The sequence below is a fragment of the Elephantulus edwardii genome, unplaced genomic scaffold (assembly GCF_000299155.1).
Source record: "Elephantulus edwardii isolate Elephantulus edwardi_28Jun2011 unplaced genomic scaffold, EleEdw1.0 scaffold00028, whole genome shotgun sequence".
In the NCBI taxonomy this organism is placed as follows: Eukaryota; Metazoa; Chordata; class Mammalia; order Macroscelidea; family Macroscelididae; genus Elephantulus; species Elephantulus edwardii.
The window spans coordinates 7,657,047-7,674,305 of NW_006399778.1; the positions used below are offsets into that span (position 1 = coordinate 7,657,047).

General features: G+C 41.4%; 1 pseudogene; it reads right to left on the minus strand.

Annotated features, from left to right (window-relative positions):
- Positions 1-585: 585 nt before the first annotated feature.
- Positions 586-16,552, minus strand: LOC102872776 (annotated as a pseudogene).
- Positions 16,553-17,259: the final 707 nt, after the last annotated feature.

Genomic DNA, 17,259 nt, shown 5'->3' on the forward strand with positions numbered 1-17,259 from the left:
GTTTTAGTTTCTTCATAAAGTTGCACAACTGTTGTTGTAGTTATGTGCCATCAAGTAAGACCTATAACAACCTTAGGAACAACAGATCTGAATCTTGTCATATTTAATGGCATCCTCACAATTTCTGTGGCACAACCATTAGCAGTATCTAATTCTAGAACATTTTCATCATCCAACAAAAGAAACCCTGCAGTAGGTAATATTCTTATTTCAGTTTTACAGATGAGGAGATGGAGGCCAAGGGAGGTGAGGTAACTTGGCCAGCCCCACACAACTAAATCTGGATTTGAAGTTAAGTCCCACTGCCTGGGATGGTGTCTTCCTCAGTGAGAATCACTGTTCTAGGTCAGGAGTCAGCATATTCTTCCTGTAAAGAGCCAGATGGTAAATTGGTTGTTTTTGTTTTTGGTTTTTTTTTGAGGTCATATTGTCTTTTATGCAACTGCTCAACACTACTCTTGTAGCATAAAAGCAGTCATAGTTAAGACATAAGAGTTAGTGGGCTTGATTCTAATACAATTTTATTTATATACACAGACATTTTCACAAATAATAAACCATAGTCTTATTCTTTTGGCTTTTATTTCAGTCATCTAAAAAAACAAAAAAAGAAAAACATTCTTAAGTTACAGGTCATATAAAAACAGGAGGTGGGTCACATTTGGCTAATGGACCAAGGTTTACCAGTCCCCAGTCTAGGCCACAGGCTCCTTGATGGCAGGGAATAATGTCTTAGGTACCTTTGTATGTGGTCTGGGGCCTTCTGTGAGACAAAGCCACAATGAGAACATAATAAATGTTCTTTTAATTGAAATCAGGGCAAACCTAGTACTACTCCATAGACATTTAATAGACATTAGAAGACATTTCTAAATGCCTAAAAGTGGACCCAGGAAGTCTCTAAGCAAAGATCAGGAAAGTGGAAACAGTCTTATAGGATTAGATCTAGAATGAATCTAATGGAGCCAAATCCTGGTTCAAAATAAAGGGCACAAGATGTGCTGGTATCTGTCATCTCAGCAATCCCCATGTCTAAGAGAGCAACTTCAGTGGTTTTTCAGCATCCGTTTCTTTCTTCTTCTTCTGATGTTCGTGACCTGACTTTCCTATAGTGAATGCCCTCTTCCTCCTCATTCAGGTTTGGGGTTCAGGAAGTTCTAGCTCTTGGCCATAGTACAGGTCTGTTTAATCAGCATAGGTCATCTACACATAGTTCAAGGACATTCATTGGCCAGAGATAAGAACATGACACATCATGATACACGGAGAGTCAGTCCCAGGACTTTTTTAATAGAATCCTAGGGGCCCAGCAGGGAGCCCTCTGGTGGCTTATTGGTAAAGAATTGCACTGCCAAAACATAAGTGGTTCAAATCCACTGGCTGCTCCACAGGAAAAAGATGGGCAATCTTCTCCATTCAATTACTGTCTCTGAAAACCTGCTGGAAGGTCACCAGCTATGGGTTGGATCTGACCCCAGGGTAAAACAGCAACAGGGCACAGTGAGAAAGTTCTGGTGGCATAGTAGTAAGGAGCTGCACTGCCAACCCAAAAGCACATGGTTCTAATCCTCCAGCTGCTCCACTGGAGAAAGATGGGTAATCTCCTCCCATTCAATTACTGCCTTTGAAAACCAGGTGGAGGGTCAGCTGGGAGTTGGTTCGGACTCAAGGGTACATAGCGGCAACAACAGTGGCACAGTGAGAAAGTGTTTGACTGCTAATTGAGAAGCTGGTGATTCAGATCCACCAGCTGCTCCATGGAGAAACATGTACAAATCTGAATTCAATAAGAATACAGCTTTGGAAACCCTATGGGACAGTTTTGCTCTATTCTTTAGGGTTACTTATGAGTCAGAATCAACTTAATGGCAATGGCTTTGTTTTGTAGGGGTTTTTTTTCTTCTTCTTTTTTTAAATAATAATTGTCTCAATATTTTCAAATCATACTGGGTTTTCATCCAACCATTCAAGTCACTTTGTTTTACAACATTAGTTATAGCCGATTAATGTGGTCAGTTATAACATCCAATCAATTATTATGTGTTACCCTTTCCTTCACTCATCTGTTTATTAATTTTTTTTTCTTCTCTCCCTCCTCTCCTCTCCTTTTGGATGCTCCAAGAATGATTGTGTGTGTAAACCTTTCCTTAGCTGTTTTTATACTGGCTTTATACTATATATTTTTTTAAATTGTGAAAATGGAAAATGGCATTATGTTTCTGCTGGGGTTGCTAACCTGGAAAGACAGGCACCTGAAATTGCAGGTGGGGAGCTTTGTTACACTCAAGGAGAGTCTGTCTGAGAATGAAGCTGACAAAGGAAAACAGATCCAGTCATACCTAAGGAGTTCCATTCCTAGACTTTTTGTTTTTCAGTTATATGGAGCAATAAATCTTTCCCTTCTCTTTTTGCTTGACCAACAACGTATTCATTATGTATGTTAAATGAATAAATGTATTCTCAGTGTTTAATGCACACAGCCAATCTTTACTATATGAAGATTCTCACCCCCCCACCCCCCCGCTATTTAACATACTCAGTTAACACGAGATAAGGAATCTCCTCTGTTGGAATTGTCATTTGTGTTATGTGCTGTGAGTTGACTATGACTCGTAGTGACCGTGTGAACAACCCTAACCAGTCTCATCATCTTTGTTATATTAGAGGTCAGTGTTACAGTCACTGTATGAATGCAGGATCTCCTTCTCTGGCACTGACCCTCCACTTTTGCAAGCATGTCTGTTTCCAACTTGTTGGAAATAGGCAGGGTTAAAATAAGAAGTCCAAGGCAGTGTGATTATTCTATGCTGTCCATTTTCATTTATTCCAGCCACTCAGTAAATCCACAAAACCCCATATCTTTCTTGGGCTGGTATCATGCATATCTTGATGTTCTTATTCTCTGCTCCTTGGATGGGTTCTCCAAAGAAAAGGTCTTCCCTTGATGAAGGTAACAGCCTTTTTCCATGAGACAAGGCAAGGAGAGATTGCTAAAGCATGCTAGTGTCTGATTTCTAGTAAAACTCATCCTAGTTGCCATAGTTACAATCTTCTTTTTCTGACTCATAGTGAGCCTATGGGTAACAAGATGAAACACTGCCAGGTCCTGTGCCATCTCTACAATCACCCACGGTCGCAGACACTGCAGAAGTCCATCTCCTGCGAGTGTTCCTCTTTTTCAGGAACCTTTTCTACCCACATGATGGCTTTCCACAGGTACTGGCCTCTTCTGATAACACTCCAGAGATGATACCCTGGGTCAATGGATAGAATTCAAATGGTACATAGATTTGAGCACGGGAAACTTCATGTGTGTTTTAATCAGGCTCAATCTAAAAGTTGCCTCACTTTTGGTACTTAATGAAGGCAAAAAGCCAAATATTAACATTTCCTATCCCTTTTTGCCTGCTGAAGGAGAAAGATAGGCAATATCCCTCTGAAAACTTGTTGGAGGATCAGCTATGAGTCAATTCTGACTCAATGGCAAACAAAAACAGGAAGTTCTTATGGCTGCAAACCTTGCTTGCAGAGGGTAAGGACAACTTGAAGCACTTACTGCAGAAGATCAAACACAACAGCCATCAATATGGCTGAACATCAAGGGGGAAAATATCTTACCACTGAACCAATCTGAAACATCGTGATAGATGGAGAAAAGATTCAAGTTGTCAAGTGTTTCCTTTTTATTGGATCCACAATCAACCTCCATGATAACAGCAACCAAGAAATAAAAAGTTGGGTTGCATTGGAAAAATTTGCTGTCAAAGACCTCTTTAAAGTTCTGAAGAGCAAGGATATCATTTTAAAGACTGAAGTGAACCAGTTGCTTTCTATGCATCTGAAAGTTGGACAAATAAAACAGACCAAATAATTGTTGTTGTTGTTATATGCTGCTGAGTCAGAACTGGTTCATGGCTGATCCTGCAGCAGGTTTTCAGAGGCTGTAAATCACACAGGAGGAGCCTGTCCATCTTTCTCCTGTGGAGAAGCTGGTGGATTCAAACAGCATACCTTTGAGTTGACAGTGTATTTCATTACCATTAGTCTACCGTAGTTCCCTAAGAGAATTAATGCCTTTAAATTGTGGTATTGGAGGGAGACTCATCAATAACCTGCCTTATGCAGAAGACATAGCCTTGCTTGCTGAAAGTGAGGAGGACTTGAAGAACTTGTTGCAGAAGATTAAGGAATGCAGCCTTCAGTATGGATTGCACCTCAATATCAAGAAAACAAAGATTGTTACCACTGGCCCAATAGGCAGTGTCATGATGGATGAAGAGGAGATTGAAACTATCAACATCTTCATCTTGTTTGATCCACAATTAACACACTTGGTACAGTCAGGAAATAGGAGATGCATCGCACTGGAAAATCTGTAGCTGGGGACATTTCCAAATTATTGAGGAATAGTGATGTCAGTTTGAGGACTAAGGTGTGTCTGATTCAGGCCGTAGTCTTTCCGATTACTAGCTATGCATCTGGGACCTGGACAATGAATAAGTCTGGCAGAAAAATAATTGACACCTTTGAGCATTGATGTTGGAGAAGAGCACTGAACATCCCACAAATGGCCAAGAGAATTAATAGATATGTCTTGAATAGGGTACAGCTGGAGTACCTTTTAGAGGCAAGAATGATGAGGCTTCACCTAACATACTTTGGATGTATTGCTAGGAGGTGTTATTCCTTGGAGAGGGACATGATACTGGGAAGGATGGAGGGTGGGTGAGGGACAGGAAGACCCTCAACCAGTGGACTGAAACAGTGACTGCTGCAATGGGCTCTTGTGTGTCAGGAAGTGTGAGGATAGTACAGGACAGTACTGGGTTCAGATCTTTTGTTCATAGGGTCACTATGAGTTGTACTTGATGGCACCTAACAACAATAACAATGTTGATGAATATTATTGTATATTGTACAAACATTCTTCTAAGTCATATAGCCCTGGTGTGTCCACTTGCTGGACAGAGGTAACTTGTGGTTGCTGTGAAACTGAACACTGTGACACTGATGTGTCAAATGTGTTAATGGTTACCCATGGCAGACAGTGTTTGGCAGAGCTCCCTGATTAAAACAAGCTTGGAAGCAGGAGTGGCATCCAATTCCGTGAATAGCTTGCCTCCAGAAACCCTGTGAACCTGGAGAAAGGATGAAAGTCACACAAATGTTGAGGACTTTCGCTCATAGGGTCGCTATGAGTCGCCTACGACTTGACGGCACTTAACAACAACATTCTATGGACTGCCAAAAGAACAAGCAGATCTATCTTAGAGGAAGTGTGACCAGAGTGCTCTTCAGAAGCCTGAATGGTGAAACTTCTGCTCACATACTTTGGACATCTTCTAATGAGGAGCCAGTCCTTAGACAGAGCCATCATAATAGGAAAATGGAGCGTAAGACAAAAAGAAGAAAGCCTTCAACAAGGTGGACTGACACAGTAACAATGGTCTTGAGCATATCAGAGAGCTTGAGGAGGTTACAGAAAAAAAACAAGTTCAGATCTGTTGTTCACAGGCTCCCTACCTATGAGTCATAGCTGATGCAACAGAACCTAACAAAAACAAAATCACAGATTTTCCAAATCACTCATGGTTATCGCACATAACTTGAAATATTGTTTATGACCATCACATCTTCGAAACTAGAGTAGTTATTATACCAGCCACTTGTTGTAATGCACTGTCAAGTCGAAACTGACTCATAGCTGACCTTCCTGCATTTTCAGAGACAATCAGCAAGATGGATTGGCGCAGCGGCTACAGCAACGGGACAATTATATCAGAGATGATAAGGATGGCACAGGATAAGACAGGGGTCAGATTGGTTGTTCATTGGGTCTCTATGAGTTATACTCAACTCTATGGCATGTAACAACAACAACAACAAATCACATGGGAGGAAATTGCCCATCTTTCTCTCAAGGAGGAACTGGTGGATTCAAACAGTGTGCCTTTGGGTTGGCAGTGCAACTCCTTAACACTGAGCCACCAGAGCTCCCTTATTTTACTCACTGTTGTGTACCGTCAAGTTGGAATCGACCAATAGATGACCCTCTAGCAGGTTTTCAGAGGCAGTTTAATTGCGTGGAAGAGATTGCCCATCTTTCTCCTACGAAGCAGCTGGTGGATTTGAACCACGTGCTTTGAGTATTGCAGCACATCTCTCTAGCTCTAGGCCACCAGAGCTCCCCATGTTAGTCACTAGCTCTTCTTATTTAATATGCTAATAAAGAAGCACTTTTTGATTATCATACTTCAGATTGGTTTTCTTACTAAGTTAACAAATGAGTTTTATTAATTTCTATTCTTTTGGATTTTTTTAATATGCATTCAGAAACATTTTTGAGGAGTTCACAGATTTGACTAGATTGTCAGAAAGGTCAGTCATCCAAAACCAAATTGTTGTCAGTTATTATCAATCATCTGACTCATGAAAATGCACAGGCAAGAACACTGCCTGGCCCTATGCCATCTTTGGACATGTTGCTAGAAGAGACATTATCTTTGAAAGATATCATACTTAGGAAGGTGGAGGGTTAGCAAGAGAGAGGATTCAACCAAATGGATTGACACAGTGACTGCAGCAATGAGCTTGAGTGTGTCAAAGATGATGAGGATGGCACAGGATAGGACAGAGTTCAGATCTATTGTTCATAGAGTTGCTAAGAGTCATACTCAATTTGATGGCACCTAACAACAACAACTACTTACCATCTTTATGATAACTGGCATGTTTGTGTGTTTGAAGTACCTTCCAACCTAGGAAACATGTCTTCCATCCACCCTATGTCCACCCTATTCTAAGAACAGCTGCTTGTTCAGTGCCATGGACTTGATTCCAGCTCACAGCAGTCTCAGGTGACAGAACAGACATGCCTCCTTGGGCTTTCTTGGCTGTAACCTTTATAGAAGCAAATCACCGTCTTTCTCTCACAGTTATTCAATGGTCATTGCTGTTGAATCAGAACAGACCCATAGCTGATCCATTAGCAGGTTTTTGGAGGCTGTAAATCACATGGGAGGAGACTGCCCATCCTTCTTCCTCAGTGCTGCTGATGGATTTGAACCACATATTTGCGTTAACAGGGCAACTCCCCACTCACATCAGATAAAACACCCCTCACTGCTTGTCTGTCACACAGCAGAAAACCAGTTGCCTTTGAGCTGATTTGCACTCGCGGCACCTTGGCGTGTGTCAGTGTCGAACTGTGCTGTAATGGGATGATTTTTTTGGAGGGAGATCTTTGTTCTGATACATCTGTGAGTGGACTTGAACCTCTGACTTTTTCTTTAGAAGCTGAGCTCATTGACTCTTTTCATGACTCTGAGGCTCCTGGTATATTGCGTATTGTGTGTGTCAGATGTCATTAGGTTAACCTGTCTTATAAAGACTCCATGAACAACAGATGTGAACCTTGTCCTAATCTGCACCATTCTCACAATCTCTGACATGCTCAAGCCCAATATTACAGGCACTGTGTCTATCGAGCTTGTTAAAGGTCCTCCTCTCTTTTTCTGACCCTCTGCCTTTCCCAGCGTGATGTCTCTCTCCAAAAAGTTCTTCCTGAGAATATGCTCAAAGCAAGTGAGATCAAATTTCACCATCCTTTCCTGTAAGGAGCACTTTGGTTACACTTCTTTCAAGACAGATTTGTTTGTTCTTTTGACAGTCCGTCAGATACTCAACACACTCTTCAGTAACACTCTAATTCAAAGGCATCAATTCTTCAGTCTTCTTTATTCATTGTCCAACTTTCAAATGCATAGGAAGCAATTGAAAATGCATGGTTGGACCAATCACTACATCGTAGTCTTCAAATTAGTATCCTTGCTCTTTAGAATTTTGGAGAGGTCCTTGACAGTAGATTTTCCCAATGCAATACATGTTTTAATTTCTTGACTGCTGTTACCATAGGTGTTATTATGGATCCAAGTAAAATGAAATAATTTACAACTTCAGTCTTTTCTCTCGCTCTCGCTCTCACACATGCACTCTCTCTCTCTCTCTCTCGATGTTGTCTATGATCTGTCATTGTTGTTAGGTGCTATCAAGTCTAGTATAAATCCAGTAACCTTATGAACCACAGCTCTGAACTCTGTCCTATCTTGTGCCATCCTCATAATTTCTGTCTTACTTGAACTCATTGCTATAGTCACTATGTCAATCTATCTGGTAAAATGTCTTCCTCTCTTTCACCAACCCTCCACCTTTCCAAACATAATGTCCAAGGAATACCCTCTCCTAGCAGCATGCCCAGAGTATTTGAGACAAGGCTTGTTCATCTTTGTCTCTAAGGAGCACTAAGGCTGAACCTTCTCTAAAACATATCTGTTCTTTTGACATCCACGGGATATTTAGCACTCTTCTCCAACATCACAGTTGAATTTGATTGAATATAGAATTGATTGAATCTGGCCTTTAAGCTGTGGTGTTGTGGACTGCTGAAGCTGTCTCTAGAAGAGCCTGCCTTTGTGCTATGCATGCTTCAAGGGCATTGGTTAAATTGCTGTCCTTTTGATTAATTACTTCATTTTTTCTCTGCATTCTTGCCAGGAATAAAGAAATGAGACAGAAAGACCGTGAAAATGTCAACCCTAGGCTTGTCTGGAAAGAATAAGTGAACAATGAGAAATACAGTAAGATCCACTGGTTATCAAATACTTATGTTGGCCTCATGTTCAGAGCTGCAGACGCATCCTCTCACTATTCTTTACTTACTACTACTATGAAGTTTTTGTTGTGTACTGCCGAGTTGAAACCGACTCATAGCTGACCCTCTGAGAGATTTTCAGAGGCAGTAAATCACGCAGGAGGAGATTGCTCATCTTTCTCCCATGGAGCAGCTGGTGGATTCAAACCACATAACTTTGGGTTGACAGCAGAATCCCTTACCACTAAGCCACAGCAGGGGTGCCATCCATATCCTAAACCACATGCCTCTGGAAATGCTATGAACTTTGACGATAGTTCTAGAAAGGCTTCATGCTTTTGTTCATAGGATCTCTATGAGTCTTGTTCTACTGAATGGCAGTCAACAACAACAAGCCACCAGTAGCTCCGGTGGACTAGTGGCAAGAAGCTGCACTGCCATCCTGAAGGCACATGGTTAGAGGCCACCAGCTGCTCAGTGGGAGACACAAGGGCAATCTCCTCCCGCGTGATTAACCATCTCTGAAAACCCACTGGAGTGTCAGCTCTGAGTTGGTTTTAACTGCACAGTTGTTGTTTTGTGCCATCGACTCTGCAGTACACAGCAGCAAGTGCTTACTGCCATACAATAGGTATGCTGGTTACAATTCAATGAAGTAACTAAGACCCGGGGTGGATTATGCAGCTAGTAAGTGGGTTTGAATTTTGATCCTGTGTGTGTGCTCTTTGCACTGTGACATCCCAAGGCCCTTCCTGCTTCTCGACTTTATTGAGCCGCAGTTGACACTGTGGTTACGCAGTCATGTTGTGGTATGGCAGGATTCCCATTGCTGCAGCCTCTTCCCAAACCTGGTTATGTGCTCACACCCCCCACCCACCATCACGGGGAGTCGGTGCCAGCTGCAGCCCCAGCACAAGCCAAATGAGTGAAATTCAAGTTCAAGTGGCTCTCTGGAGCTGAGCTGACCTGCTGCTCACCCTGTGAGCACCATGCTCCCCATTTCTCAAGCTCACAGGATGGCACAGACCTACTAGATTGTGTTTGAGTTTGGCTCAATTTATATTTGTACTCAGCATGAATCCATACCCCCAACCAAGAAAGCAGATGGGCACGATGTGCCTTCAAAAGAAATATAATTAAGGCAATTAAGCATCTTCCTCAAAGGATGCTTTTCTTCCATGAGGGAGAAAACGTCTTTTAGAATTGCTTTTAAAAGTTTCAGTCTGCAATGTTCACAGCTGGTCTAAATTGATGAGACTGAGTGGGGTAGAAGTGAAAACTCCCCTCCCTCCTTAAGAATAGAGACATAGAGGAAGAAGCCACCAAATCAGGGACAGGTAACTTGCTTTGTGACTTTGAGAGAATTCTCCCTTTCTGCGAGAGCTGGTGGTACAGTGGTTAAAGTGTTAGGCTGCTACTAAAAGGTTGGTTGTGTGACCCCACCAGCCACTGGATGGCAGTTTGCATCTGTAAAGATTTACAGTCTTGGAAACATTGATTTTCACGTTCTAACCTATCCTATAGGGAGCTCTGGTGGCCTAGTAGCAAGAAGCTGTTCTGCAGTCTCAAAGGCATGTGGTTCAAATCCACCAGCTGCTCCACAGGAGAAGGATGGGAAATCTCCTCCCAAGCAATTAACTGTCTCTGAAAACGCTCCTGAGGGTCAGCTATGGGTCGATTCTAACTCAAAGGCAAACAACAACAGCAACAACTCTAACCTATAGAGCTCTGATGGAGGTGTATTGCCAATCCAAAGGCACATGGTTCAAATCCACCAGCTGTTCTGCAGGAGAAAGATGGGCAATCTCCTCCCATGTGACTTAGTGCCTTTGAAGACTCACTGGAGGGTCACTATGAGTCATAACTTACTAGAACAGGGGGTTCTAGCTCTCCTTTTCTGGGCCTGTTTCCTTATTTAAAAAGTAAACCCCATAAAAATAAAACAAGCTAGCTCTGCAGATTCAGAAATGGGGGGTGCTTATTGAGTTTCACAGGTGATTCTGGAATCCACACAGATTGACAAACTGAGCTGAGAAGCCTCTAGTCTAAAACCATTCTTTGCTGAAAATGTTTCTCTTTCTTTTTTCCTTTTTCTCATCTGTAGAATTTTAGAATGCTGAGAAATCATAACTCAAATAAAATTATTTTACAAAATGTTTACTTGAATATTACTTCATGTTTGGGGCAAGTAAACATGTTTGCCTCAAAGCTGCAAAATATATTACACACACACACACACACACACACACACACACACACTGACAGGTTTGGAAGCAGGAGTGGCATCTAGTTCCTAAACAGCATGCTTCCGAAACTCTATGAACTTTGATAAATGTCAATAGTTGTAGAGGGGCACTAGAAGCAAGAATTCAGCAGATATTTCCAAGTAATCTTAATATCCACATCTGGGGTGTAACCCCAGCACGCCAGCCATGAATCTCAACTGGAATGTTTCAACACCCTCCCAGGAGCACATCCTGCCACAACTATGTAGGTTTCAACTGGATCTGGTAACATGATATTCATATATCTGATTTGCTATTAGAGATACAACACTAAGTTGTCAATTTGTTGTGAGAATTTTTACCAAATTTTGCAGTTTGAAATTGACCAAACATGTAATCAGGATGCGTGCAGTTAGGATGTGTTAATGATGACTGGTGACTGGAATACAAAAGTAGGAAACAATGAAGACGGAACAGTTGTTGGACTATATCGGCCTGGTGATAGAAGTAAAGCTGGAAATAGAATGATTGAATTTTGTATTTACAATGACTTGTTCACTGCAAATACCTTTTCTAAAAGACACAAAAGACAGCTTTACAAGTGGATCTTACCTGATGGGCTGCAGAGTAATCAGATTGACTACATTTTTTGAAAACATCATTGGAGAAGCTCAATATCAGCAGTCAGAACTAGGCCAAGGGCAGACTGTGGGTCAGGTCATCAGTTACTCACATGCAAGATCAAATTGAGGCTGAAGAAAATGAAAATAAGTCCACAAGAACCAAGGTATGATCTTAAATCAATTTCATCTGAATGTATCATCATCTTTATAGGTTTGAACATCAATGGTCAAATGACTTATGAGATAATATCAAGGATATCATCCATGAAGAAAGTAAGAAGTCATTACAAAAACAGAGGAGAAACAAAAAATCAAAATGGATGTCAGAAGAGACTCTAAAGATTGCAATGGAGCATCGAGAAGCCAAAACTAAAGGAAAACATGTCGAAGTCAAATAATTGAACAGGTTATTTCAAAGGGCAGCTCAGAAGGACAAAACAAAGTATTATAATGGAATGTGCAGAGATCTGGAATTGGAGGATAAAAAGGGAAGAACTCACTCTGTATTTCTCAAGCTAAAAGAACGGAAAAACAAATGTAAACCTTGTGTTGCAGTATTGTAAGGTGCTATGGGCAATATATTGAATGAGCCAGAAAGCATCAAAAGAAGATGGAGGTAATACAAAGTCACTGTACCAGAAATAACTGATTGACAATGAAAAATTTCAGAGTACCATATGAACAGAAATCAATGGTAATAAAGGAGGAAGTAGAAGCTGCATTGAAGGTTTGGCATAAAAATAAGGCCCCAGGAATCGATGGGATACTAATTTACTTGTTTCAATTAACACATGCAGCCTTGGATGCACTCATCTGTCTGTGCCAGGAAATTTGGAGGATGGCTGTCTGGCCAATGGATTGGAAGAGGTCCATATTTTGTCCTATTCTCAAGAAAGGTGATCTAACTGAATGTGGAAATTATTGAACAATATCAACCTTGAGGAAAATGGGAATCCCAGAACACTTGCTTGTGCTTATGCAAAACTTGGACCAGGAAGCAGTCCATAGAACAGGGCAAGGGAACACTACATGGTTCAAAATCAGGAAAGGGACGAATTCTGTCTCCAAACCTTTTCAGTCTATATGCAGAACAAATCATCTGTGAAGCAGGGCTTTATGAGGAGGAATGTGACATCAGGATTGGAGGAAGACTCATCAACAACCTAGGTTGACAGATGACACAACCTTGCTTGCAGAAACTGAAGAAGATCTGAAGCACTTTATGCAGAAGGTCAAGAGGACTGTAGTCTTCAATATGGCTTGAAGCTCAACATCAAGAAGACAAAGATTCTCACCACACAGCCAATTGGAAGAACCATGATGGATGGAGGAGAGATTGAAGTTATAAACAATCACAGCTTGCTTGGCTTAATAATCAATACTTTAAAAAAAAAAAGGAACACTTCACAAATTTGCATGTCATCCTTGCGCAGGTACCAACCTAATCTTCTCTGTATCTTTCCAATTTTAGTATATGAACTGCCAAAGAGAACACAATCAACACTCTTAACACTAGCAGTCAGGAAATCAAAAGATAAATTGCACTGGGAAAATGTGCTGCCAGGGACCTCTCCAGAGTACTGAAAAGTAACAATGTCAGTCTAGAGACTAAAGTGTGTCCAATCCAGGCCATGGTCTTCGCAATTACTTGCTATGCATCAGAGAGCTAGACAATGACTAAGGATGACAAAAGAAGAATTGATGCCTTCAATTTGTAGTTCTGGCAAAGAGTCTTGAACATACCATGGACAAATAACAAATCAGTCTATCTTAGAGAGGGTGAAACCAAGTTTCTATTTGGAGGCTAGGATTTTGAAACTCTCTCTCACATACTTTGGGCACATAGCCAGGAGAGACTGATCTTTGAAGAAGGACATCATACTTGGAAGGGTAGAGGGACAGAGCAAGAGAGGAAGACCCCAGATGAGATGGATTGATACAGTAACTGGGGCAATGAGGTAGGTGTGTCAGAACTAGTGAGACTGGCTAAAGACAGAGTAGGGTTCACAGTTGCCATACATAGGATCACTATGGGTTGCAGGTGATTCAACAGTACATAACAACAACAACAACAACATTGATATCATATGCAAGCAAAATACTGCTGAAGATCATCCAAAACAGCTATAATAGTACATAGATAAGGAAATTCCAGAAGTTCAAGCAGGATTTAGAAGAGCCTGTTGCACCAGGGATATCATTGCTGATGTCAGATGGATCCTGGCAGAAAGTAAGGAAGAGCAGAAAAATGTCTGTGCTTTGTTGGCTACACAAAGGCATTTTACTGACTGTGTGGATCATGACAATTTGTGGCTGACACTGAGAAGAATGTGAATCCCAGAGCACTTGATTGTGCTCATCTATACCTGCAGAATTTATTCCTGGACCAGGAGGCTGTTGTGTGAACAGATCTGGGGAGAGCTGCATGGTTGGAATTAGGAAGGGGGTGCACCAGGATTTTATTCTCTCTCCATACTTATTCAATCTATGCTGAGTAAATTATCCAAGAAGCTAGACTCTATGAGCGTGGCATCAGGATTGGAGGGAAATTCATCAATAACCTGCATTATGAAGATGACACAACCTTGCTTGCTGAAAGTGAGGAGGGCTTGAAGCACTTGTTGTAGAAGATCAAGAAATGCAGCCTTTGGTGTGGATTGCATCTCAATATCAAGAAGACAAAGTTCTTACCACTGGACCAATAGGCAGCATCATGACGGATGGAGAGGAGATTGAAACTGTAAATAGCTTCATCTTGCTTGTATCCACAATTAACACCCTTGGTACGAGCAGTCAGGAAATAAGGAGATGCATTGCACTGGGAAAATCTGCATTTAGGGACTTTTCCAAATTATTGAGGAATAGTGATGCCAATCACTAAGACTAAGGTGTGTTAGATTCAGGTCATAGTCTTTCTGATACTAGCTATACATCTGAGAGCTCATCTGAGAGCTGGAGAATAAGTCTGGCAGAAAAAGAACTGATGCCTTTGAGCTGTAGTGTTGGAGAAGAGCACTGAACATCCCATGGACAGCCAAGAGAACTAATGTCTTGGAGAGGGTGCAGCCAGAGTGCTCTCTGAAGGTAAGAATGATGAGACTTCACCTCACATACTTTGGACATGTTGCTAGGAGGTGCTATTCCTTAGAGAAGAACATGATGCTGGGAAGAGTGGAGAGTCAGTGAAGGTGAGGAAGACCCTCAACCAAATGACTACTGCAATGGGCTCTTGTGTGTCAGGAAGTGTGAGGATGGTGCAGGATAGAACAGGGGTCAGCTCTTTTGTTTATAGGCATGCTATGAGTCGTACTTGACTTGATGGCACCTAACAACAACAACAATTATCACAGCATTTGTCTGTCAGTTTGCTGTACTAAGGTAACTGATGAGGTGCTGTGATGCTGAAAATTTTGCCGCTAGTGTGTCAAATTTCACAAGGGTCACCCACATGGGACAGGTTTTTGTAGAGCTGTAAGATTAAGAGAAACTTGGAAGCAGGATTGACCATCCATGTGTTAAATATCAGGACTCCTGAAACCCTTATGAAAAGTAGAGGAACATGGATAATTATAGTATTAGAGGTAGAGCCCAGGTTGAAAGTCAGTCAAAATGAGGAAAAAATAGCATCAAACATCCTTTAATAATTGGAACATGAAATGTATGAAGCATGAATGCTGGAAAACTAGAAGTTGTGAAAATAAAATGGAATGCATGAACATTGACTTTCTAGGCATTTGTGAGATGAAATGGACTACACTTTGAAGCAGACAATCACATGGTATGTTATATTGGGGATGAAAAAAGAAGAACGGTGTTGCATTCATAGTTAAAAAGCCAATGTCAAGCTCTGTGCTGAAGTGCAATGTTGTGAGTGATAGGATATTGTCCACACACATACAAGAAAGACCTGTTAATACACTGTTATTCACATATACGCTCCTACAGCTAATGCCAAAGAGAGGAAATAGGAAAATTTTTCCTAAAGCTTGCAGTCCAAGATTGACCAAACATGCAATCAAGATGTGTTAATGATAATTGGTGACTGGAATGCAGCAGTTGGAAACAATGAAGGAGGAGTGGTAGTTGCAAAGTATGGGTTTGGTGACAGAAATGAAGCTAGGAAAAGAATGATCAAATTTTATATGTTCAATGATTTATTCATTGTGAAACCTTTTTTAATAAAACATGAATGACAACTTTCTATATGGGCCTCACCTGATGGACTCCGTAGAATCAGACTGACCACACCAGTGGAAGTAATCATTGGAGAAGCTCAATATCAACAGTCAAAAGTAGGCCAGGGGTGGACTGTGGAAGAGACCATCAATTACTCATTGCAAGTTCAAATTGAGGCTAAAGAAAATTAAAACAAGTCCACAAGAACCAAAATGCAATCTTGAGTCTATTCCACTTGAATTTAAAAATCATTTTAAGAATAGGTTTGATTTGGGAACTCTGGTGGCCTAGTGGCAAGAAGCTGTGCTGCAATCCTGAAGGCACACAGTTCAAATCCACCAGATGCTCTTCTGGAGAAGGGGGGGGCAATCTCATCCTGTGCTAGTTGGATCTGATTCGACAGTACACAAAAAAGGGTGGGGGGAAATAATAGGTTTGCTTTGTTTTGTGGTTTTGTTTTGCCATTGTTTGCCATTGTTCTAATCTGACCAAGATGCTCACCCATCTTCTTCAGCAGTTTCACTTCCTTTTCCAGGAAATGGGTCTCCAAAAACTCAGAGATGGGGATCTGTGTGTGTAGAACGCACATGCAGATCCAAAAGGGCCTGATTCAGGTTCTTCTCCAAGGCCAGCGCTGCTTCCATGGTGTCCAGGGTTCTACCCCACTCATCATGCTGGTTTTGTAGCTTCAAGAGATGCTTGGCACCCTCACTCTTGTCCTTCATCAATTTGTAGAATTGTCTCACTCCTTCCAAGGCCATATCACTGTGGTCGAAATAGAAGAGGTAGGTGTAGGAGTCCTGTACGTATAGGTTGACCAGATGGCTGATGCTGGCCTCTGCTTCTGGAGAATCATTGTGAAGGCTCTGAGAGCTCATAGTTGGTCAAGCATTTGGGGCTAGCATCAAAAAATGGTAACAGGCCTGAAAACAGGAGATAGCTGAGAAAACGGTTCAGGGCTTACACCTGAAGAGGAGGTTGGAGGGTAGTTGGAGACTGGAGGAGGGGAGTCTCTGGGTCTGTTCTGTACAAACTCTGTTGTAGCAAGAGACAGATCCATGGGACCACTGGGAAACTTAAGGTTTGAAGCATTGAACACCAGTGACAGAAGATCAGATGAGTAGTGGGATGACATCAAGGATATTATCCATGAAGAGAGAAAAAAAGCTATTACAAAGACAGAGAAGAAAGAAAATAAAAAACCCAAATGGATGTCAGAAGAGACTGAAAATTGCACGAGAGCATCCAGAAGCCAAAACAAAGGGAAAAGTTGCTGAAGTAAAAGAGCTGCACGAAAGATTTCAAAGAGCAGCTTGAGAAGACAAAGCAAAGGATTATAATGGAATGCACAGACAGTTGGAATTGGGAATAAAAAGGGAAGAGCTCATTTTGCATTTTTCAAGCTAAGAGTACTGAAGAACAAATTTAAGCCTCTAGTCACAATACTGAAGTATGCTATGGGCCAATATGTTGAATGATCCAGGAAGCATCAACAGAAGATGGAGGGAATACACACACTGTACCAAAATGAGTTGACTGATACTGAAAAAATGTCAGGAAGTACTCTGGTGGCCTAGCGGTAAGG